Source organism: Juglans regia, chromosome 2 (assembly GCF_001411555.2).
Source record: "Juglans regia cultivar Chandler chromosome 2, Walnut 2.0, whole genome shotgun sequence".
In the NCBI taxonomy this organism is placed as follows: Eukaryota; Viridiplantae; Streptophyta; class Magnoliopsida; order Fagales; family Juglandaceae; genus Juglans; species Juglans regia.
In genome coordinates, this window is record NC_049902.1 from 15,842,310 (window position 1) to 15,869,275 (window position 26,966).

The following is a 26,966-nucleotide window of genomic DNA, read 5'->3' on the forward strand; positions in this document are numbered from 1 at the left end:
GAGAAAATATAATTTTAAGGAAAAAAACCAAATAAAACCATAAAATTATAAAATAAACGGTAAAATGAGTTTGAAAGTACATACCTTTAGTTGGGAGGAAAAATAGTGTATGTATGTGTTGATCACGACGGCAGACGGCGGTGAAGAGCGTGCGTTCAAACGTTTTCTCGCTTTTTCAAACGGTGGAGACGGCGGCGTGAGAGGAAGGAAGCCAGCGATAAACTTATACCTACAGAACCGTTCGAACGTTAATATTAAACGTTCGAACGTTAATATAAAACCGTTCGCCCGTTACTGTTTCACGTTCGAACGGAAGTTTTACAATATTATTAAAAAATATATTAAATGTATACTATATTTATATTCATATAAATTATTATAATATATATACTATTATAGTAGATTATATATACTGTAATCTACTATGTAATATTATAATAGTAGAATACTTTAATTGAAAGCATAATATCTTATAAAATATTTTCTTATAGTATAATAGTAATATATCATAATACTTTACTATCAAAGTGTTATATATGAGATATTAAGATATATATAGTACCATATAATAGCATGTAGTACTATATGGTATGAGTTTATACTTAACTAATATATGTCATATTACATATTCCATTATACCTACTAAAGTTATATATGATATTATACAACATATATACATAGAGTATAGATTACTTATAATATACTATCATCTTATAAATTTCTCTAAACTTTATTATGTGACCTTAGTATATTTGGGGCTATATATATGTGAGTATATATTACTAATACATATGATCTTAATAATATATATGATAGTATAGGTCACTATATATATGATAATATATATTACTATATATACTATATAATTAGTATAGATTACCATATATATGATAGTATATATTACATTATATATGATAGTATATATAACTAATACATATGATGTTATAGTACTTTTCATTTAATGATGAAAAAAGTTATATTTAATCATAAAGGATATGTGTTCGAACGGTACTCATAAACAGTTCGAACACATATTTTTACGTTTGAACGTAAAATAAAACATTCGAACGGACAAGGCAAATGGCGGGAAAACATCCTGTCAATTAAAGACAGCTGGATTACCGTTCGAACGTAATTTGTTATAGTTCGAACGGATTATTGCAGTGGTGGGAAAATATCCCGCCAATTAAAATATAGTATCATCTAATATGTCTACATATATTAATGTTGTTCTTTTATTCAACATTATAATGAAAAAATAAATAAATAAAACTTTGTAATACCGTTTGAACAGTTAGAAATTAACGTTCGAACGATAAATTTTCGCGCGGGAATAATTCATTAACGTTCGAATATACTTTTTATACGTTCGAACGTGAAAATTAGGAGGGAATTTTCTCCCGCTTAATATTTTCACATTCGAACAGTTAGTAAATAACCGTTCGAACATGAAATGTTCTTCAAAAACACGACAGAACCTCACAATTCTGTTTCTCTCCGTGCTGTCGTCGCTCCGTGTGCTCTGAAGATTACCCTTCGCATATCAGAGGTATTTTTTCTCAAACTAACTTTTAAGCTCAAAAAAATTGTTCATCTCACTCCATTATTCTCGGATTAATACTTGTAGGATAGTTTGTAATTATTTTCAGATTATTCTCGGGTTATTTCCTTTTCATCTTCAATTTGTCAGGTATTTCTTTTAAAATAGAAATGTATGATTTGAACTTAATATTTTGCAATGTTAGAAAGTTGTATGCTTTGAAATTGGTGTTTGTGTTTATTAGAGTTTGTAATTAATGGAGTTTTCGGCGTTGTTGAAGACGACTGGAATCTGGAACGAATACGTTCGAACGGATTAGGATTACCGTTCAAACGTATTAATTTTGTTCGAACATAGGGCATCATCGTTCGAACGGGTAATGAAATTTCATATACATAATACAAATAGTTTGGGATAGTTGTGTAAATTATATGTACTACTACCATTTAATATTGTTAATTCTAGATAAATAAAATTATTATTCAAATTAAAATACTACTAAATCTTTAAATTAAAATAGAAATAGTTAAGATTTAATAATACTTAAATACTTCAAGATATATTAATAAAATTAATATTCAAATTAAAATACTACTAAATCTTTAAATTAATAAGATTTAATAATACTTAAATACTTCAAGATAAATTAATAAAATTAATATTCAAATTAAAATACTACTAAATCTTTAAATTAAAATAGAAATAGTTAAGATTTAATAATACTTAAATACTTCAAGATATATTAATAAAATTAATATTCAAATTAAAATACTACTAAATCTTTAAATTAAAATACTTAATTATAAACATGTAAAACTAATATTTAAATTAAAATCTGGAATAAATATTGAAATAATACCTACTAATTATGTTTTTGTTGTATTGTTGTGTAAATAATATGTTGTTATTGTTTGACATATATTAGCATATTTTGTATTTTTTGTTCATCAAAATAAACCTTAGACCCGTTCGAGAGTTATCAATTCGGATGAATGCTTGATTGATAACTCTTGAATTGTCCAGAGTGGATAGTTTGGGATTGTAAGATCATTCTCGCAAACTATAGAACTATATCTGTTGTCGTCCAACATTATGATTTTGGTAGATTCATCCATTGTTCTCTGGATATGCAGTTTCGGTGATGGTGCAACGACGTGTTAATCGTCAGTGCACACAACGAAACGAGCATATTTGGAGAACTATGGGGAGATGCTGCCGAAATTTTGTTGGACGTGACAGATAATAGATCATAGGTTGGCGACTATGATCTTACAATCCCGAACGGGATAGGACCAACTACCCGGTGAAAGGTGGCATACTCATTAATTGGTACATGATATATGGATGTTTGCTGATGCATTACAATATTGTTTGTAATGAATATAGTCGGCATGGATAAGAGTTGGATGAGAGTTACCGATCGATTGGGTCAGAATTACAATGTATATGCTGAAGGTGTTAAGAAATTCTTGGAGTTTGCATTGGGTACATGTGATAGTGATGGGCGTATCAGATGCCCATGCAGAGAATGCAGGAATTTGCGTTCTCATAAGATAGACTTGGTGAGAGAACATCTGTTTGTCAAAGGTATTGATAAGGGTTATACTGATTGGGTCTTACACGGCGAACCATATCCAACTTCATTTGAGGCTCCACATGAAGAAGAAGAGATCGATGAAGATGTACAACCAGAGATTGTTGGAGATGATTACGATGAGGATATGGAGGAAATGTTAGGTGACATCGGTGCGGGAATGTTTGTGGATGAAGGTGACACGGACACATTAAGCTCAAATGATGGGGGCCATAACACTTTTGCACGCTTGTGGAATGATTCACAGCGTGAGCTATATCCAGGATGCAGAAGACATAGTAAGTTGTCGTTTACCGTAAGATTGCTTCACATAAAATCAATGTGTCGATTATCTATTAAGGCAGTCAATATGTTACTTGAGCTGTTTAAAGAGGCACTGCCGACAGACAATACTTTACCTCGTAACTTCTATGAAGCAAAAAAGTTGAAACGAGGACTCGGATTTGATTACAACGTAATACATGCATGTACGAATGACTGCATATTATTTTGGCGAGAGAATGAGCAGTTGAACGAGTGTCCTATATGCCACGAGTCAAGATGGACATCGGACAAGGCAAATGTTCCGCAAAAGGTCGTCCGCCACTTTCCATTGATACCTAGATTACAACGATTATTTATGTCACGCGCAACGGCTGTAGATATGACATGGCACTCATCAGATAGAGTAAGAAACGAGAATATTTTGTCACATACTGCTGACTCCCAGGTGTGGAAGGAATTTGATCAGGAACACTCATGGTTTGCTGAAGAACCGCGTAACGTAAGACTTGGGTTGGCAACAGATGAATTTAATCCTTTTGGGAACATGAGTACTAGTCATAGTACTTGGCCAGTTGTACTTATGCCGTATAATTTACCACCTTAGAAGTGTATGAAAGATCCATATTTCATGATGAGTTTGCTCATCCCAGGTCCGAGGTCATCAGGAAATGATATAGACATACACTTACAGCCATTGATTGCAGAATTGAAAGATTTGTGGGAGAATGGGATTGTCACATTTGATTCGTCAACAGGCAAGTCGTTCAAGATGCATGCTGCGGTGTTGTGGACAATAAATGATTTTCCAGCTTATGGGAATTTTTCAGGTTGGAGTACTAAGGGGAAAATGGCATGTCCAACTTGTAACAAATATACCAAATCTGAATGGCTTACGTACGGGAGGAAATTATGTTTCATGGGTCATCGTCGATTTTTACCTGGTGACCATAGATGGCGTGGAAATTCTAGAATGTTTGATGGAACTGTTGAATGGGGCCAACCTCCACCATATTTGTCTGGCGAAAATGTACTTGCACAATTTTTAGATGTTGGTTGTAATGAATTTGGTAAAAAACAACGAAAGAGAAAACGAGCTACGAATGAGTTGAATTGGACAAAGAAGAGTATATTTTTCGAACTCCCGTACTGGTCGAAGTTAAAATTGCGACATAGCCTTGATGTTATGCATATTGAAAAAAATATTTGTGAATCCGTATTGGGAACATTGATGTCAATTGAAGGAAAAACAAAGGATACAATAAACTCAAGGAAGGATTTGAAGCGGTTGGGAATAAGACGGGAAATGTAGTTGCAAGAAAATGGTTCGTCTGTCTACATGCCGATTGGGTGGTATACATTGTCAAGGAATGAAAGGGTTACATTTTGTGAGTGGCTAATGAAGATCAAATTACCGGACGGTTATGCCTCGAATCTAACAAGGTGTGTGAGAACAAATGATTGGAAAATAACTGGATTAAAAAGTCATGATTGTCATGTTTTCTTACAGCGTATCTTGCCTATTGGTATCCGTGGGTACTTGACCAGAGATGTGCGCGTGGCTTTGACTGAGTTGGGTGCATTTTTTAAAGACTTATGTGCTAGGACGTTGAATGTAGAAGCTTTGGATCGAATGGAACGAGAAATTGTCATAATATTGTGTAAGCTAGAAAGTATTTATCCACCGTCATTCTTCGATGTCATGGTTCACCTAGCCGTTCATTTGCCACGTGAGGCTCGACTTGCAGGACCAGTTCAATATAGATGGATGTATCCCATTGAACGATTTCTTGGAAAGTTGAAACGTACAGTGGGTAACAAGGCCCGTCCAGAAGGATCAATTGCAGAAGCATATATTGACGATGAGTGGCATACCTTCTGTTCCAAATATTTCCACGGAGTTGACACTCGGTTTGATCGGCCAGAAAGAAACTTTGACGTTGACCGAGCAAGACAACGGACTATATATTCTGTGTTTTCCCAACAAGTTCGTCCAATTGGTGCAGTGCGTGGTTATGACTTGTGTGGAAGAGAGTTCGAGAAAGCTCAGTGGTACGTGCTGAACAATTGCCCTGAGATAGAGAACTACTTGAAGTAAGTTATAACTTTTTCTTAATTTAAATTGCCTCATTACTTTTAAAAAAATACAAAATATAATATATTTGTGGTAATCATCAATTTCAGTGATCATATTAACGTGCTCAAGGAACTAGGAGTAAATGATATAAACCAGAAACATGAAGAGGAGTTCCCGAGATGGTTTGAAGAACGGGTAATGAAATTACATATGCGTTACTCAATAACAAATGAAAAAATATTAATTTCAACTTTGATATAGTATATGCTTTACTCAATATGTAGGTTGTACAATTGCATGCGAATAATCCAAATGATATATCTGATGAACTGTATGCATTGGCGCGTGGCCCATCGAGACGCGCTGCTCGATATTCTGCATGTATTTCTCGGGGAAGTAGGTATCACACACTGGATCGAGATTGTTATAGGAAAACCCAAAATAGTGGTGTCCTAGTCGAAGGAAGTCATGATGGAGAAAATATTGATTTCTATGGGGTTATTGTCGATATAATTGGAATGAAATATTTGGGAGAGCTTGCGGTGTATCTGTTTAAGTGTGATTGGTGGGATTTAAGCAATCCTCGTACTGGAGTCCGTGATGATGAATATTTTTTGAGTGTTAATACATCAAAAAAATGGTATGAAGATGATCCTTTTATTTTGGCTTCTCAAGCATCTCAAATATTCTACTTAGATGACCCGAAGTTAGGAAATCAATGGCGAGTAGTTCAAAAATATTCTCCAAGAAATATATATGATGTTATCCCTCAGGTGGAAGGACAAGATGAAGAAGAAGATGACTCTTCTACTCAAGAAGCATACCAAGAGAGTCAACCCGCGATAAATTTGTTTGTGGATTTGAGCCAGTATGAGATGATTCCATTAAATAGAGAAGATATTGAGGCTGAAATTGTTGATACGACAGTTGAGGAAAATGTTGAATCATCTGAAGTATCTACAGATGATGAGAGCGAATTGTCAAATGAAACTGATACAGATTCTGATTGACCAATTAAGTGTTAACATTCCACTTGATGACAAATATTTTACTTATTGAATGTATCAGTAGTTTGAAATTATGCCACCAAAGAGGAAGGAAGTTCGCAACCCATCTCCACCTGTTCCTAGCTCTCCTTCAGACTCACCATTAGAGATTGATTCTATAGAACAAGGTAAAAATTTAATACTCATAAAAGTTATTAATTAAGGTCCTGTAATAGAAATATAAATGCAATTGATTACAATGTTATATTTTATAGAATCTACAGTACAATCTCGTCAAGGTCGAGGCACCACTAGAGGGGTGACGTTGGAAAAATATCGGAAGGTGGGTAAGATCAAGGTTAACATTCCTGACGAACATACTGGGGCGAAGGACAACCAGCAGCTTGGCTTGCATCACATGTGGGTGCTCTTACACGAACTTACGCACCTTTGGCAACGACTTCATGGAAGAAAGTCCCCCAAGATGTTAAAGAGCTTATCAAGAAGCGTTGTTTGGTAATGTTTAAAATATTGATTTAGTAGAATAAATTCCTATACTTTACTTAAATTTAGAATATTATAAATGATAATGTGTTTGTGACTATTTTTTTAAGGATGATTTCGAATTAAATTTTGGTCGGAGAGAGGAGCGTAAGACTGTGGAAGAGCTTATGGGTAATGCATTCCGCAAATATAAGGCGAGGTGTCATGAGCATTATAATAAGTTTGAGAAGAAGGAAGATGCACGCCAACATCCTTTCCAGGATGTCCGACCTTCTGAGTGGGAAAAACTTTGTGACATGTTTGAGGATCCATCATATCAGGTATAATGAAATTTAATTATTTTACTTGTCATATCTGTCATTTCGCTTCATAATATTTTCAATTTCTTTGCAGGAGCGAAGTTCTATAAACAAAACAAATAGATCAAAATTGAAGATTAATCATCATGCAGGCTCAAGATCTTTCCATCGTCTTTCTCAGAAATTGGTATTGCTATTTTTTTTATTGGATATAGTTAATTATTTGGACTCATCATAATGACTTTATATCTTTAACACATTTATTGTAGCAAGATTCAGATACTAATTATGATCTGACAAAATTATATGCTGCATCGCACACTGATCGTAATGGAGAGTGGACTCATCCTGATGCCCGTGAAAATTATGTAAGTTTTATAACCTGTTTGAATTAAATATATTAGAATATTTATGACGATATTAATTCTTTATCTTATATATGGCTAGGATAAAATGGTTGCCCTACGTGCTGAATCTGCGTCAGATCAAAATTCCTCAACAAGTGATATTGAGATTTTTACACAAGTCCTGGGTCAACGTTCAGGATATTTGAGGGGTTTGGGTCGTTGTGTAAAGCCTGGTCCCTCTTCCTCTTCTTCTGGGAATGCATCTATGACTTCTATAGCGCTAGAGAATGCGAATTCCAGAATCGAAGAATTGACTGCAAGACAGCATGAGTTAGAGGCTCAATTGGCAAAACAAGCAGATATGGAGATGCGCCTCAAACAACATGAAGAACAACAAGAAGAGTTCAGAAGACAGATGCAACTCCAAATGCAGCAGCTTATGCAACAGTACAGGCCTCCAAACAACTGATGGATTTTGGGATTATCTATTTATGTACGAACAATACCTGTCTCGACTGTTATTTATTTACTTTGCGCTTATTTTCACACTTTTGTGAGTGTTAAACAGTTTCTAATGTATTGTGGCAAATAGTATGAATGTCTATTTGGTTTTCTATTATTGATTTAAATTAAAGAGATATCGTTCGAACGAACGTAAAACGTTCGAACTCTATGTAACGACAATAGCGTTCGAACGTAGACAATATGTTCGAACGAAATTCATGTTCGTCGTGTTCGAACGATCACACAACGTTCGAACGTAAATAATTTCAGTCCTGTTCGAACATATCCTATACCGTTCGAATCCATATAGCGCGTTCGACCTGACCATTTAACGTTCGAACACAGAGACAATTCATAACGTTCGAACGAATTCATGTGTGTTCGAACATATTTCGAAATCGTTCAAACACGTTACTACTGTTCGAACTTAAAAATTTTTCCGTTCGAACTATTTTATGGGACGAATTTAAACTGTGACGAAAATTTTTTTTCGTTCGAACGTGTTCGAACGGTTTCCTTCAATTTCGTCCCAAAAGAAATTTTTTGGGACGAAATGGTGATTTTCGTCCCAAAATACCTTTTGGCACAGTGATATTGGAACGACTTTGGGACGAATTTTTTTCGTCCCAAAAATTTTTACGGGACGAAATTGGGGTCTTTTGGGACGAAAATTTTCGTCCCAAAAGACCCTTTCTGTTGTAGTGTGTTAAGCTTGTGATGAGTACTTTCTCTTTCCTCTCCCCTCTATTTTTCATGAAACTTTCAGAAGTAAATCTTAGTTTTTGGAGCATCATGATGGTGTGAATTAATGGGTTTAGCTAGCTTTAGACTAATATGTTGATTTTGCACTCGATGGTGTGAATTCAGGAGAAAGCAATGGTACTGTCATTATTCAATTTTGTCATGCCATGATCATCAACCTCAACCATCTCCTCAAACTCCTAAAAGTCCTCCATGACAGATTAGGTAAATGGGAAAGATCTTTTATAATTGTTTCAGAACACATTATTCCCTACTTTCTTTTTTTTTTTAGATTTGTTTTATTATTTTCTGTTACTTGGATGGAACACACCAAAAGGAGAGACAATGAAACAAATTACCTCGTTTTTCTTCCTCAATCACCAATTTGACCTACTATATAGTAGGTCAACTTGTTACAAGCCACCATTGTTCTGTTTGGGATCCAGCTTTGGATTCCCCCATACTTTCGGTTCTAAAATCATAACCATTTGTTTATTAGTCAGTCATACCTAAGATTGAATGAATTGATTTTAAAATACATTATAAGCAATTCCACAGTTACATTATACATACACAAACACATAGGCAATTTATGCATAAATTGAAAGAGCAAGCCACCCATGTATCTACATGACCTAAACGGTTTCATTAAGAACATAGACTAAAAAATAGAGTATCTTACCGAGTGGAGGGGAGGACGGGATGGAAATGAGTTGGATAACCCACTACTATAGGAAATGGGTTTGCTTGATGTCGAACGGCAGAGTTGGGAAAGTCAAAAGTCACATGGCTTGAACTGGATCTGGTAGAAGAGTGAGTGATGCACGATGATGAGTGGATTTTGCTTTAGATGTGCCCAAATCGGAGGAGTAGCTCCGCTGTTAGTGATTGATTTCGATGGAATAGACAGCTGCGTAGCCAAGCATTTTGAGTGGGTTTTGCTTAATGTGGAGGTAGAGAGAAAATTAGTGGAGAAGAAGAAGTTGGGGAAAAAGGTGAACTCGAGATTTGGGAGGGTACGGAAGCACAGCGACAGGGAGGGGGGAAAATGTACGATTTTAGTGCATTTTGGTGCCCTTTCATTAAAGATGTAATTGCAGCGAAACTGTTTGTCGCAACAAATTCTTTTCCTTTTTTGACGATTTTTTTTCGCTGCAATTTCAGTTAAAACCGCTACAAAAGATATTTCCAAAGTCGATTGGGTTTGGAGGCCGCATAGACAAACAAATCGCCGAGATTATAAGCTATTGCGACGATTTTATTAGCAACAAACAATAAATCACTGGAAATAACGTTATTTCTTGTAGTGCCAATTGTATTCAGTGCACACGGCATTTACCCGGGTTCGATAATCCATTCTTCAAATTTTGGTTTTTCAAATAGTAATTAATTTAGTCAATTTCAATAATCAATAGCATAATTATTTCATGTGGGTTCGATATCTGTTTTCTTTAAAACACTTTACTACTTGTTACGATTATGTGCACTTGCAGATATATTTTTATACGAACAAGTTTTTGACGCCATTGCGGGGAATAGTTATTTGTTATTGATATTGATACAAGCTAGATTTTTACAACTTTTGATTTATTTATTTATTTAAAAAAATTGGTTTAAATTAGATTTCAGTTTGGTTTTTCTTTTCAGGAATTAGAAGTGTATGCTCCGATCTAAATCATTAGAGCATACACCTTTCTATCCCAAGATTGAAAGAACCTTACGTTGGATCAATAAAGAGAAAAATAAAGAGGTCGTCGCATCTAAAGTTAATATGGCCGATCAAGAGCACAAGGCATTAAGAGACTATGCAATGCCCTCGGTCAATGGGGCGACGTCCAGTATAAGGCGGCCCAGCTATGCCAGGCAATAACTTCGAGATCAAGCCATCCATCATTCAAATGATCCAACAAGCCATCCAGTTTGGGGGCTGTCACAAGAGGATCCTAACATCCATATTGTAAATTTTCTAGAAATTTGTGATACTTTTAAACACAACGGAGTGGTAGATGATGCAATTCGATTGAGACTTTTTTCTTTTTCACATAGGAAAAAAAAACAAAGGCTTGGCTGAATTCTTTGCCGCCTGGCATCGTCACCACCTGGGAACAGTTGGCACAAAAAGTTTTAGCGAAATATTTCCCTCGGTCAAGATAGCGAAGTTAAGGAATAATATCACTACCTTCACCCAATTTGAGGGTGAATCATTATATGAGGCATGGGAGAGATACAAGGATGTATTGCGCATGTGTCCACATCATGACCTCCCAGCCTGACTCCAAGTATAGGCATTTTACAATGATTTGAGATCCACAAATCGATCTATGGTTGATGCAGCCGCAGGAGTAACAGTAATGAGTTGACATTTCGTAACGTGACGCAACATGAACGTGACCTAAAAGACAGAAGTCCTGACGTAGCGTAATGTGACATGAATGTAAGACGACATACATGACATACTTTGAAACATAAATGTAACAGATAACATTTCATAACATGGCATACATGTAACAGACAATATTTCGTAACATGGCATAACATGTAACATACTACATTTCATAACATGGCATAACATGTGACAGTGAATATTACGTGACATGCAATACATATAACAAATGGCATACTTAACTTACATGACATACTCGTAATGTACAGCAATACGTGACAGAATATCTTATGTAACAGATGAATAATTCATGACAGAATAAATTATGTGTAACAGATAAATATGTAATGACTTGGCATGGCACATATGATAACATGCATACATACACTTTAGTTCCCTTACTTATCACTCATACACATTAAACTGTTAGTAAGGTTAAAGCTAACTTACCTCAATATTCGCGCTTCTAGAAAAAACTCAAGTGCGATCACGAGAAACAGAAAATAGTGATTTCTAAAAGTTAAAACTTAATCACTAACAATTAGGAATATGGAAAAATATCAACTTAGAGTAAAATTACTGTTTTACCCTCTACATGTGGAAAAATGACTATTTTACCTCTAACTTAAGGATTTTGCATTCTAACTCCAAAAATTACCAAAATTTACATACCTTATGTAAATTTTATCTTAAGCTCAAGTATCAATTCAAAAAAATTTAAAACTAAACACAACCATTAAAACTCTATAGGGCCGAAACTTACAAAGGCTATTTCCTTTGATTTTTGTTGTAATTTTTTCAAATATCAAACTCATGATTAAACCAAAATGTTTCTTCTACTATTCTCATCACATATTCTTAAGAATAATCATGTTTTGAATCATGAACAAAAGTCATCAAAATCACTAAAACCAAACTTGAACTTTTTTTGGTTTTTCTTCTAAGTTCAAAACAGAATTTTGTTTCTAACTTGTTTTGATCAACCTCTTGATCCATGACTTATAAAGATGTGATCTTCAAACCAAAACATCACATGGTTTACAAAAGTGTCCCAAAACAGATCCAAGTTTCAAACTCAAGATCAAATGGTTAAACATCAACCAAAACATAAATTTAGCCAAGAACATCATCACTTTGGCCTAATCGAATATCTTCTTGCATAAAATTTCATATCTTTGAAAATAACATTAAATATCTTCAAAATAACATTCTACCATGTATATAAGAGGCTTAGATATTCCAATAAAAATATCAAAACCATTGGAATAAGATTAAACCATAAAAGATTTAAACTTTCTCAAAACATAAACTATTTTTCCTCTTCTAGTTTCTAAGTTTCTAGATCTAAGAAAATCTTTCACCAAAACTTTTAATCATGCAACAAATACTTATTCAATAATCATATACACATGTTAACAGTACTACATAAAACTTTCAGACCAAGATCTATTCATTAGCTTGGTCAAAAACTCCAAAATAGAACACACTCTCTAGTTTATCGTCCAGAATGAGCTTTATGGGGTTTAAAAAACCTTTTACCGATCAAATGATCTCCAAATGGAACAAATAAGGTATCCACGTAAACTAAACTAAAAAGGGAACAAATTTAATGAAGGAAACTTTGCAAGAAAACACATACAAAAGCTTCGAATTAGGCATGAAAAGGAGATAAGAAAAACTGCTCGAGGGTGTCTTTTGTGTTATATCAAGGAAAAATGTAAATGAGGGTTGCTTTTCGTGGGAGGTGAACTGGAGAGCCTCTTACACAAGTTATGGAAAGTGATAGGACTGAATCAAAGCTTGAGTGTTGGCCTTTTCTTCTCATTACAATAAACAAAAATCAGCCCAAGATTTTTTCTCAAGGTGGAGTGTAAAAGTGAAAGAGTGAGGTGGCCCTTTAGCTTTGTACTTCAAGAACCTTCTAGGCCCTTCTTTGTAAAGATCTGGCCAGCCAAGTGGGGGTGCAAAACATATCCAAATAGCAATCATATGGTGACCAAATTCGTGGGCCTTAATGGGCCTAAATCGAATGGGCCTAAATTTTGGGATTTTAAGAGGGTTTGGGTTGCTATTAAGCCCAAATCCAATATCACTTGACCCAATCAATTTTTCAAGGTTAACAAAGTTGGATAATGATGTTCTAACACAAATTTGAAGGAGTAGTAGCATGTGGAAGTGATTTAATTAAGTGATAAAACACAATGCTAGAAATCGGATTAGAAAGGGTTTGAAGGCCAACTTTAGGGTTTGGGAAAACCGTTTAGGGTTTCGATTTCAACCAAGCTTTTGGGATTTCAATTGGATTCCAACCATTTAGGATTTTGCTAGGATTGAAACCTTCTTTGGTCTGGCACAATTTGGTTGATCAAATGAAACAAAGGTTTGCTTAGGTGGCATGAACTCCCACCTTGATTTCCTTCACAAATCTATATAATGGTTCCTCTTTGTGCCAAGTGTCTAATACTATTCACTATATGTGGCTAAGATATTGCCATGTGTCCAAATAAAACTTCTCTAATCTAATTTGGACATTCCACACTGTGATTTTGAAACAATGCAATTGGTGTGCTTACCGAGATTACTATTCACTCCGAAAAAGTGAATCATAAACTTAGCACGAAAAATTCCTAAATATTCATATTAACCTACAGTGAAAGTTGTTTACTGAAATTCAACCTTGAAGTGCTCCTAAAAAAAATTTCATAGTTTCAAACAGACATTTCGTCCGTAAGTATGAAAATAAACTTATTGCGCCATAAAATCCTAAATAATCAATTGAGTCTAATGGCGTAGACCATAATGCATTCTGACACTTCTAACTATCTCAAATAAATGAAACTCATATTTCTAGCACCATAGTGAGTGATGATATTGACTATGTTGACAGACTAAAACATGTGCGATTATTCGATTTGTAAAAACTTATGCAGTTTTTACGAAATTCCTAAAATCGACAGAAATTCGACCAATGAATTTCTAGCGGGCTGTTAAACCCACAATACCTGCAAAATAATTCCAAACCATAACAGCCAAGTCACCACTACAAAGAATGTGATCAATAGATTCTTGTTGTGGTAAAACACAACAATGACACTTTGATACTAACGAAATGCCCAGGTTAATAAGGACATCATCCATAGGTAACACTTGTTTTTTAGCACACCAACAAAGAAAAGACATTTTCTTGGGGACAAATATATTCCAAAGCCATTTCCTCCATAAAGAAACCGGCCCTTGAACTCTACACACATCAGATGCCAAGCAGATTTAGTAGTAAACCTCCCATCTGGATTAGGCTGCCAAATACGCACATCAGAGCCACTTGAGATCTGAACCGATGAAGCAATTATTCTCTCAACCATCTCTTCCGACATCAGCATACGTAATTTAGAAACATCCCAACCTGCATTAGTTAGGATTCCACCCACCAATAAATCTTCATCTCCACTAACATCTTCCGAATTCGCAATGGCTCCATCCTCAAGCCAGTTTTCAAACCTTAAATTGCATTCACCATATCTAAGCAAGATTCTTGAATTACTAAGCACCATCGGCATCATTGACAGAATGCCTTTCCAAAATGTAGAACCTGTGGAATTAGAAAGGATAGCTAGGTGCTTCTCACCCACATATTTAGCCAAAACAAATTTTGCCCAACACGATTTACCATCTAGTAATTTCCAAGCAAATTTCATGAATAATGACATTTGAACATCAACAAGGTGCCGAATGCCCAAACCCCCTTCCTCAACCGGCAAGCATATATTGATCCAAGACACCCATTTTCTTTTCTTTTTATCATCAGTTGAACTCCAGAGAAAATTAGAGAAAATGCTCTTAAGAGTTTTGAACACACCCTTAGGTAAATTCATAACAGATAAAACATGAATTGGCATGCTAGATAAAACATGTTTAAGAAGCGTAATTTTACCCCCAAATGATAGGATGCGACTCTTCCATCCAGCTAGTTTCTTTTGAATCTTCAACAACAAAGGGTCAAATAATTTGACTGTAACCCGTCCCACATGCAACGGAACACCAAGATAATTACACGGCCATTTACCCTCCATAAATCCCGTTATTCTCAATACCTCTAATTTTCGAGCAAGCGGAAATTTAGAGGAGAAAAATATAGAGGACTTATCCAGACTAACCAATTGCCCTGACATGGATTGATAAGCTTGTGAAGTCTTCATAAGCTGCGCTAAAGATCTTTTACCTCCATTTGCAAAAATCAATACATCATCAGCATAAAACAAATGAGAAATCAAGGTACCTCCATTAGCATTAAAAGGCTTGACTTTCTCCTCTTGAAAATCATCATTAATCATCCAAGAAAGAAGCTCTTGTGATAAAATGAAAAGATATGGCGAAAGAGGATCTCCTTGTCTAATACCACGAGAAGGTTTGAAGAAACCTTTCATCAAACCATTAAGCATAACTGAATACATGGGAGATGAAATACAATTAAAGATTAGACCCTTCCACTGATCTGAAAATCCCAAACGCTTCATAACTTCCATAAAAAAACTCCAGTTCACCCTATCATACGCCTTTGCCATATCAATTTTAATCATGGTGTTACCACCTCTCACCTTCATATTCATACTATGAATCATCTCTTAAGCAATAGAAATATTATAAAAAATGCTTCGCCCCTTAATAAAAGCCGATTGCTCTTCAGAAATTAATTTATTTATGGAAGGCACCAAACGATTCACCAAAACCTTGGAAATAATTTTATAGACAACAGAACATAAACTGATAGGTCGGAATTGCAAAAAATTCCTTGGATCATCCACTTTCTGAATCAAAACAATATTGGTAGCCCCAAAAAACGTGGTTAACGGCTTCTCCTCAAAAAATTCAATAGCCAACTTCAATAAGTCTTCACTGATAATATCCCAAGCATGCTGAAAAAAAACTTGCAGAAAAACCATCCGACCTTGGACTATTGTCTTGCGAGATCGACCAAAGAGCCTCCTTAATTTCAATCATCTCAGGAACTCTACATAGCAACAGATTATCAGCATCAGAAATAAATGGAGTTAAGAGGTTCAAACTAGGACCCACTAGAGAGACAGCTGATGTCGTTAACTACTGCTGGAAAAACTCTACAGCCCCCTCAAGAACCACTTCACCTGATTCCAGAATGCTACCATATTCAAGAGTCATATTTTCCACTGCTTTAAATTTCTTTTTGCATCTCAAATACGCATGAAGGAAAGCCGTGTTTTCATCCCTTTCACACATCCACTTAATTCTTGACTTTTGGCACCTCATAATCTCCTCTCTATGCAAATATTGAATATGCTTTTGCTTGAATCTCAAGAGTTCAACTTCCATATCCGGTGAATAATTCTGTTGAACATTATTTTATATTTCCAGAAGTTCCTCTTCAATTACTTTAAGATCCACTTCCACTCTTCCGAAGACCTCCATATTCCACCTCTTCAATACTTGTTTCAAATTCTTTAGCTTGCCACTGAATTTCACCATCGGACATCCATGAATATCCTGATCCCAAGAGTCCCGCACCAGAGCTAGAAAATCTTCATGATGGCACCACATTCTCTGAAAACGAAAAGGCTCCGGACCAACATTCCTGTCCTACAGTGGATTAGTAACCATTGGACAATGATCCGACGACGTGCGAGGGAGATACTCCATTCGCCCATTAGGGAAATTTGCTAAGAAATTTGTATTCACCAGCACTCTATCAAGTCAAGCCCAAATTCTTCCACCCCCAAACCTCCCATTACACCAAGAATACCGATTGCCAGAAAAAGAAATATCAACCAAACCACAAGCTTGAATACAATTTTTAAAATCGGCACTACCCCGGGAGGAATGCCAATTGCCACCAATTTTCTCCTTCAAACCGAATAATCTTAAAATCACCTCCAAGAAACCACGACAAACCACCAACATCAATATCCATAAGATAACTCCAAAGAAGATGTCGCTATTCTTGAAAGCAATTGGCATAAATAAAAGAGCCAAAAACACGAGAATTACCATGAGAGAAACAGCCTGATACAACTTGAGCCATCACTGAATGTAGTTGAAAATCAATTTCATCTACCCAGAACAACCAAATTTTACCACCCACTTCCACATTATTACAAAAATTAGGAAGATGTAACCACTGTGCCCAACGAGCACACTTATTGACTGAAAGAAATGGTTCTAACATTGCAACAACCGATGGACAAAATTTATTAAGAATACGCCGCAGCCTTGCCTTCGATGAACAAATCCCTCTAATATTCCAAACAAGAATATTCATCAATTAATAACACTTATTAGAACGCATTGTCCGTTCAAGAACAACAATAGGTTTCTTTGTTTTTCCTCCTCGAAATTTCTTTTTTGAGACTTCAATCTCACTATCCGAATCATAACATTTGGCTGCCAACTCTTCAATCTCTTCTTCATTATCATTATCGGACAATGAATGAACCATCATTGGATGATTTAAGCAATTGTTATCCAACGTAACCTTCTTGTTATCACTGCGGCATAACTCACATTCAAGAGTTTCATCAATCACTTTTAAAGAACTTATTGGCGAACCACACTCTCCTAACACATCACCAGCAGCAACAATATCGTCCATATTCTCCGTTTCCTCAAACCAAGACAATTTAGAACCCGAAGTTAATAAACAAACCCAAACACCTTCATCACATTTTTCCTTCTCACTAACCTTATTCAGATGACTCACTTGAGTATCCACTGGATTATCATCTAGAATAAATTGATTCTTTGAAAATAAAACACCACTAGGATCAACAAACAATACCTACATCTTATCTTGAGAGTCACCATTGTTTTTGTTTCGAATACGTTCCAAAATAACCTCCCTCCTCGCTCTCAATTTTTCCTTCTCTTCCTCTACATTCCTTTGAACTTTCTCTTCTCCTTTGTTCTCACCCACCACTTTCCACACCTTTCTCTCCACCCCCGTTCTTCCCTCTTCCGCTACCACTTTCTTCTTACCTTTCATGGTATTCTTTTCCTTGGATTTACACTGGTTTGCCACATGACCCTGTTTTCGGCACCAATTGCAATATGTCAGAACATGCTCAAATATAACTTCCTGATAATGACTGGTCTCGAGCCCAGGCAGACCAATCAAGAAATGGGGTTTCAATGCCACCGAAACATCCATCTCCACAAATATTCTAGCCGCCTCCGGTCTCGTAACACACATGGTTGCATTATCACACTTAAAAAATCGTCCAAAACCATCGCCAAAGCTTTTTAACATGGAATATTGAAAATAATTCAAGGGAAGTCCAGATAACGTGATCCATACAGGGATCAAAGGAGAATCATCATCTTCATTAAATCCCGGGGTCCAATGGAAAACTTTGTAGGGAACACCATCAACATTCAAATTTCCTCTAGCCATAACAGTCACAAAGTCATCTTCGTTTATCAGCCGATCCAATATATTACGAGGATTACATAATTGACCAACCACTGGCATGGACTTTATCCCCCATCTATTTTTATAAAACCTCTAATCTGATTAAGAGATGGTCGGCAACGTTGAAATTTTAAAACAATCGCCAACCGAAATGGTTCCGCCAATTTAGAGATTTCAGCCTAAGAAAACGTAAAGAACATCTCCCCCTCAACAAATCTAGGTTCACGAACTGGAATACCCATGACTGGTAAAGGTTGTGGTCTATTACCCACAATATCAGCATATCCTCTCCGTAAACTACCTCCAGCCACGTTCTTCAAGGGTTCTTGAATGCCTCCATTCTCCTTCCCATTCACATCAGACGACTGAGCCATCGCGTTAGATGATGACTCCCCAGGATTCTCCATGCAAGAAACCCTAGGATGACACAAACCCTAGCAGATGCAAAACCTAGCAGCCGCAGTTAAGAGCTGCTCCATCTTCTCGGACATGGTGTAAATGTTTTTAGAAGTCTTCATGGATGACTTCTTGATTTTTGGTCACTCTTTTGATAACTGCTTATCTAATTTATCTTTGGTTTTGCATAGATGCAAGGAGACAAATCTTGTTTTAAATTGGGAAAAATGCCACTTCATGGTCAAGGAGGGAATAGTGCTCGGCCAGAATTGAGGTCGATCGAGCAAAGATAAAAGTTATTGAAAAACTCCCACCACCGACCAATGTGAAAGGTGTGAGGAGTTTCTTGGGTCACGTAGAGTTCTATCGTCGGTTTATAATGGATTTTTTTTTCAAATTACTAAACCTCTATGCACTTTGTTGATTAAAGATACTTGGTTTGAATTTTCTGGTGAATGTTTGCATGCTTTTGAAACATTAAAAAAGAAATTAATTTCAGCACCTATCATTGTGTCACCGGATTGGAATTTACCGTTTGAATTAATGTGTGATGTCAGTGATTATGCTATAGGGGCTATTTTGGGGCAGAGAAAAGATAAAATTTTTCATGTTATTTATTATGCAAGTCAAACCTTAACAGGAGCTCAACTTAATTATGCTACTACTGAAAAAGAATTGTTAGCAGTTGTGTTTGCCTTTGACAAATCTCATTCTTATTTGATAGGTTTGTAGGTGGCCATCTACACCAATCACTTAGCTATTAAGAGGGATTCCAAACCAAGACTATTAAGATGGATTTTGCTACTACAAAAGTTCGATTTGGAAACAAGAGATAAGAAATTTATTGAGAATGTAGTGGCTGACTACTTATCTTGCCTTGAGTTTAAAGAGGTGGCTGGTGAGGATAATTTTTCAATTAATGAGACCTTCCCGGACGAGCAATTAATGGCTATACAAGTTGCTCCATGGTATGCCGACATGGTAAATTATTTGGTGTCCAGAATTCTACCGGCCGGGATGACATATCAACAAAAGAAGAAGTTCTTCTCTGACTTGAAATGTTATTTTTGAGATGAACATTTTTCCATATCGGCACTGCACGGACCAAACAATCAGGAGATGTGTGCCCAAGGAAGAGATGAAGAGCATACTCAGACATTGCCACTCATTGAAAGCAAGCGGCCACTTTGGTGGAGCAAAAACAGAAGCAAAAGTTTTACAATGCGACTTTTATTGGTCAACCATTTTCAAAGACTCTTTTAATTTTGTTAATTTATGTTATCATTGTCAAAGAGTTGGCAACATTTCTAGGAAACATGAGATGCCTTTAAACAATATTTTAATGATTGAACTATTTGATGTTTGGGATATAGATTTCATGGGTCATTTTCCATCCTCATATTCTAACAAATTTATTTTGGTTGCTATAGATTATGTCTCCAAATGGGTGGAAGCGGTAGCCTTGCCAGCCAATGATGCGAGGGTCATACTAAATTTCCTATAGAAGAACATTTTTTCCCTATTCGGTATGTCGAGGGCCATAATCAGTGATGGCGGGAAGCATTTTTGCAATCGCCAATTTGAAGCGCTACTGACTAAATATGGCGTTACCTATAATGTGGCAACACCATACCATCCTCAAACGAGCGGCCAGGTCGAGGTGTCTAATCGGGAGCTGAAGCGCATACTGGAGAAGACCGTGTGTGTCTCTCAGATAGACTGGGTGCAAAGGTTAGATGATGCGCTATGGGCCTATAGGACAACATTCAAAACACCGACCGGAATGTCATCTTATCGGCTTGTTTTTGGAAAAGCCTGCCATCTACCCATGGAGCTAGAACACAGAGCCTATTGGGTGACGAAAACATTGAACTTTGATTTACAAGCGGCTGGCAAAAAGGGAATACTTCAAATCAACGAGATGGATGAGTTCCACAATGATGCTTATGAGAATGTTCAGATTTACAAAGATAAAATGAAAAGATGGCACGATAAGCATATACAAAGATAAAACGAAAAGATGGCACGATAAGCATATTCTGAGAAGGGAATTCAAAATCGGGCAAAAAGTTCTATTATTTGACTCAAGACTTTGACTCTTCCTGGGAAAGTTGTGCTCTCAGTGGTTGAGACATTTTGTGGTGACCCGTGTCTTTTCCTATGGGGCAGTTGAAGTCCATCACAAGACAAAAGACACATTTAAAGTAAATGGACAGAGATTAAAGCCCTATATGGATGGAGCCTTTAACTCGGAAAAGTATTCCATCGATCTCGCTAGTAATAAATGATGAGAGGACAATGTCTAGCTATAGACTTTAAATAAAGCGCTTTTGGGAGGCAACCCAAGTTTTTTATTTTATTTTATTAAGTTTTATTTTTGCTTAATATTATTCGTTTTATTTCATCTTGCAGGACCAAAGAGGCAAGGAGATCTCTAAGGAGTAAACGGCTACACCTTCAAGGAAAATATTCAATTGGAAGAACCAAAAAAAAAAAAAAAACATCAGGGGAGCATCTCTTACCTTCTCTCAATCTTTGCTTTACTTTTTCTTTCTTTTTCTCATTTAGAAATTGTGATATTTAAGTTTAGAGGGAAATGATATTATTTTATTTATTTAAAAAATAAATATAAATAAATAAATAAAATAATAATAATGATCATAAAAGCAGTATGGTTTGATGAATAAAAAAGCCTATGATTGAAATTGATTATAATTTTTAGGAAAAATTCTCATTACTTAAGTCTAGCTGTTAATTCTTTATTTGATCTTACTTAATTTGATATTTCCTATGTTCAATAAATGGCTCTTATGATCATTAATTGTTTTGAGTACCTAGAGAAATTTTATGTGAATTTGTATGGTCTCAACTTACTCTAGAACTTGTTTGATTACACTCGAGGTGAAATCCTAGACAGAATATTATTGGGCAAATGATTAAGGAAATCTTTGGACCGATTGAGCCTTTCAAGCTTACCTGTTTATTCTCTTTATCTCTACTCGCCCCTTTGAGCTTTATTGAAATATATTTTGACCTTATATTTTTCTTTCTTGTAAACCTCATATTCCCTACCCCATTTGAGCTTAAACACTGATATTCTTAGCTTTCAAGAGAACTAAATTTACAGAAAGTCACGGATTCACAAGAGCATAAAAGGCAAGAGAGGTAGAAGGTCTACATGTAAAGTAACTATAGCACTATTATCAAAATCATAAGTTTGGGGGTGTGAAAAGTCAACTCGTCTACTATGTGGTCAACAAGAAAAGGCCAACGAGAGTCATCCACAAAGGCAATCGAAAAGGTATGGAATATTTCCAAAAGGAAGAAGAAAAATCTGATCTGCCGAATAGAGGGGTAAAGAGAGAGATACTTGAAAGTGCAATAAAAAGAGGTATGTTGAGAGATTTACAATGATTGAGAAGAGATGTTTGTGTTAGAAGTGAGAATGCTCTATTTATTCTGTTGATGTTCAAACTTAAGTTCTCTTGCTTTATTTGAATCCTACTGTTTCTTTTTAGCCCTCACCCTAGCCTTATATTACAAACTTAATAAAAAGCTATTGATCCCTGGTGATAGTTTCTGTTCTACATTAGTGGAGAGTGATTTGAAAAACAAGCCTATGGAGTTTTTAGAAATCCATTATTTATTTATTTGTTTGCATAAAACTATCCAGGGAGCTAATGATGAAGTGAGAATGATGGGTATGCATCCATGTGGGGATGGAAAATGCGGTGGAATTGAGTTTTGAATTAATTTTTGGACTTGATTGATCTTGAACGACTCCTTTGAATTATAGACATTAGACAATCTTTGAGACAATAAATTTTATGAATTAAACCAATTCTTGTTTTAATTGACTTTTTTTTCCTTCTTCGCTCGAGGGCGAGCAAATCCTAAGTTTGGGGGTATTTGATAAGTGTTATTTTTATGTGATTTTTATCACTCTTTTATTTATGAAAAGTGTCATTTTCCCTTCAATACTATTGATTTTATTTTATTTCTATATATTTTTATTTATTTTCTTGGATTTGAAGGAAGTAGAAGATTTAGTGCAAGAGGAAAGCATTTTGGTACAAAAAAAGAGACAAAGGATCCAGACCGATGAGAGGCAGCGATATCTAAAAAGAGCCAATGAGATTTGGGCAAGGAGCCTTATCCCGTGGGCAACAAAGAATTTCTCTTGCCCAAAGGCAAGAAGACTTACCTCTCGGTAGGCTAGGAAACTCAAGACCAGAAGGTGCGACCTGAAAGCGCGAAGACTTGGCGACAAGGCTCTAGGCGATTAGATTGGGCAACTAGTCTAAACGACCAACTTAAGAGACCAACCTAAATGACATCGTGGGCAACAACTATAAAAGGCGAGAGGAGTCTTTCATCCCAGTCGGGAGTCGTTCCACGCGGTGTGGTCTTTGTGACTTCCACGCCTGTTCATTTGTGACCTTCCCGCCAGTTATATTCAGAGCACACAACATCTACCTAGTGGGACTTTTCTAAATTCCGCAATCAATCTACTGGTGACCAAATCCTCCCGAACTCCGGAATTCATGCCACATATCACTGCGTTTTCCATTTTAGATAATTCCGATATTCTTTGGATAATTTCCTTTTATGTTAACATCTATCTTTAGAAATTATTTTCTAGATTTTTAAGTTAGATTGTAGCCGCATTTATTTTGCTTCCGGACTTGAGTTTTGACATCTATTTAAGCCCGTCTTATGGGATGTATAGGGAGTCTTGGTTCTTAACCTTAGTTTTATATTTTAGAGTCTGAGTCTGAGTTTAGAGTTCCATAATTTATTTTTGAAGTATTCTTTTGAGAAGGCAGAATTGGAGGGCAGATGCGGGAGTTGCATACTTCATCAACTAACTTCAACGAAGAACACCACTTTTATTCTTTTTCTTTTTAATTTTATTATGAACTAATTCTATTTTCTAGATTTTTGATGAAGCCTAGCATTGAACACATAGTTTATACTCAAAGTTATTTTATTTTCAATATTTCCATGATTGGGTATTTATTCATTGTTCTTAATGCTTACAATTTTCTAGCTAACTATTGTTTGATCTTTTGGATTGTAATGAGATTGAGAGGTGATTTGTAATTAAAGCTCTAGGATTAAACACCATTAATTGAGCGAAAGCAGAGATGCTTTACTGCAACTAGCGTGATTTTCAAGAAAAATCCAAAGAACTTAATGAGTCTCCAATTAGTTAAATTCACATAGAGATATGGAGTTATTAGTTGGAGATATTTTTGGTATTGTTCGAGATAAAATATTGAATAGTTAAGGGATTTTGGGATAATTGAGATTCTATAACAAGGAATAATAAATTGTTTGAGATTTGCTAGGTGAAGTCAAATGCTCTAGATCTATTTTTATTATTTTTAAATCTTAATTTTAATGCTTTTGTCTTCACTTTAATTTGGATAATCTATTCTTCAAATTTCAATTTTCCCAATAGTAATTAATTTAGTCAATTTCAATAATCAATAGCATAATTACTCTGTGGGTTCGATATTCATTTTCTTTAAAATACTTTACTGCTTGTTACGATTCTGTGCACTTGCAGATATGTTTTTATGCGAACACTCACACTTGGCAAAGATCACTACATTTGTTTTTTCAAAGTTCACCCCTAAGAGGAGCACTTGTTGCATGCCCCAGTGGGGCACCCTTTCCTTGCCTCGTGGTACAAGCATTTTTGCTCAGATAGGTTCAAGCATCTTTTGTCACCCCTAGTTTGAAGCAGTGTTTCCTCATTGAGGAGTGCGAGTTCCCTATGCCTGTGCCCAAGAGTAGAGGTGGTGAGTATTTTGCTTGCACAGGGCAAAGTGCAGGTGCTTCACTTGCCTTCTTGGATGTGAGGACTTTTGCTCACACTAAGAAATGTGGTTCTCCCCAAGTGTGAGATCACTTTAGTTATTTGTTTGAATGCTTGCCCATGAGAGAAACACATTTTGGAGCTAGCTCTTTTGGTTGCCTAGATTCATTTCTTCGTCCAATCTTCATTTTCTGACTACTTTCATTTTCTGGCCTATCTCATTTTCATGCTCTACCTTAATTTTTCGACCAAAATTCATTTTTTGGGCTATCTTCATTTTCTGTTCTATCTTTATGTTTTCAACCAAGCTTCATTTTTCTGTCTATCTTCCTTTTATTGTCCTACTTTCTCTTTTCTAACTAAGCTTCATTTTTCTGGCTAAGCTACATTTCTTGAACACTTTCTTTCACCATTCCACCGAGTGAGCACTTTTAGTCACTACCCGAACCTTCATGCTCTGAGGCATTGGCTGAGGACAAGCACATTCGATTGTGTTGTGTAGGAACTGTTTGTAACACCCCGCTCCTTCCTTCTTACGTACGCTTTTTCTTTTGGATGTAAGCAAATTCTGAGGATGGAAATTATGTAACCGTCCACCCCTTTTCTCTAACAACTGCGAGCCTCGTTATGTGTGCCGAACCTTGATGGCATGTTTCAAAAGATATTATGTGACTTTTAAGGCATGCCCAGTGTTTTAAATGTACTGGAAATATTTATAACAAATATTTCCAGTGTTATTGAACTAAGCTTGATTTTAAATACGACAATTATAATATTTTGAAGAGCTCCAAAAATATTATAATTTTTGGAAATCATTTTAATATTATTATTAAAATGATTTCAGTTATTTAAAATATTATGAGATTTAAATTATGTTGAAAGCCTTAATTAATTAAATGGTTTTATCCTTTTAAACAGATTAAATAAGACTTCATCATTTATTAATGATGAAAGAATATTATTTTATTAACTAAAGTTTAGTTTAAATAATATTCTACCTTAATTCTTCTAAGTGCTTTTAATTAAGTTAATGTTTACACATTTTCAAATCAGTGTTTTAGTTCCCCATCGTTAGATCGTTTTGAGGATCCCAAGACGAAGGGATTGGGTTAAATACCCAGACCCCTCTTCCTTCTCCCTCACTTTTTCCCCAGCTCTCTCTCTCTCTCTCTCTTTCCTCTCCCTCGCGGCTTGCATTGCATGACACCCCCATGCCCGAACTGCTCCACCCCATAGCTCGGCGCCGCCTTGCGCTGGTAGGTCTCACCTTCGCCACCACCGGCACCACCTCACTCCAGCAAGCCTCCCTACACCGATCTCCCTCTCTCACGCTCTCTCTTCCTCTCCCTCGACAGTGCACAACCCGGAATGGGCTTCATGTTAATGCGCCGCCATGCGTCGTCCTCCGACGCCACCACCTCCATGGTAGCCCCTCCTCCCACCGGCCATCATCGTCCATCGAGCTTGGCCCCCCCTCCATTCAGCCACCTTCTCCACCTACATGTACATAGCCTTACCCATGCACGGGTTCACTATGCACGTCCCTAGCGCCGCCATGTGCAGCCACCGGACACCACCATGAGCTCCTCCTGGTCTCCCCCTTCCTCCTCCACCTGACCCGAGGCCCATAGCCTCCCTCCACCGCACGAGCTTCTCCCCTCTCCAACGCACGAGTTGTCTTCCCTCCACCACCTTATGCTGCCACCCACGGCTTGTGATCGCCATCTCCAGCCTCCTCCAGCCACCACCGACATATCCCGACCACCCATGGACCCAATCTGCCACCCATGCATGCACACTCTCCCTCACTCTCCCATGGACTCTCCCTCCTTCCCAAGCTTGATCTGCCGCCGTAGGCCACCGTGGCGCCACTCCAGCACCACCACAAGCTCCACCAGAAACCCCTAAGTCCCTCCATGGCCAACCATGACCAGCCAAGCCTTCCCTTTCCAATTCCATGCTTTGAGACACACGGGTTTCCAAGGGAAACCCATGGCTCCACCATGTTCCACCCCTCACCGCCACCTCGAGGCCACCATGAGACCACCCTCAGCCTCCCTTAGCCTCCCTTGGTC

General features: G+C 36.5%; 1 non-coding gene and 1 pseudogene across 1 annotated transcript; one reads left to right on the forward strand and one right to left on the reverse strand.

The window, feature by feature from the left end:
- Positions 1-11,009: 11,009 nt before the first annotated feature.
- LOC118347798 lies at positions 11,010-11,116 on the reverse strand. The gene has a single exon (XR_004800945.1). It is a non-coding gene; the product is annotated as a small nucleolar RNA R71 (small nucleolar RNA).
- A 9,479-nt stretch (positions 11,117-20,595) lies between these two features.
- On the forward strand, positions 20,596-21,505 carry LOC108995345 (annotated as a pseudogene).
- The last annotated feature ends 5,461 nt before the right edge of the window (positions 21,506-26,966 follow it).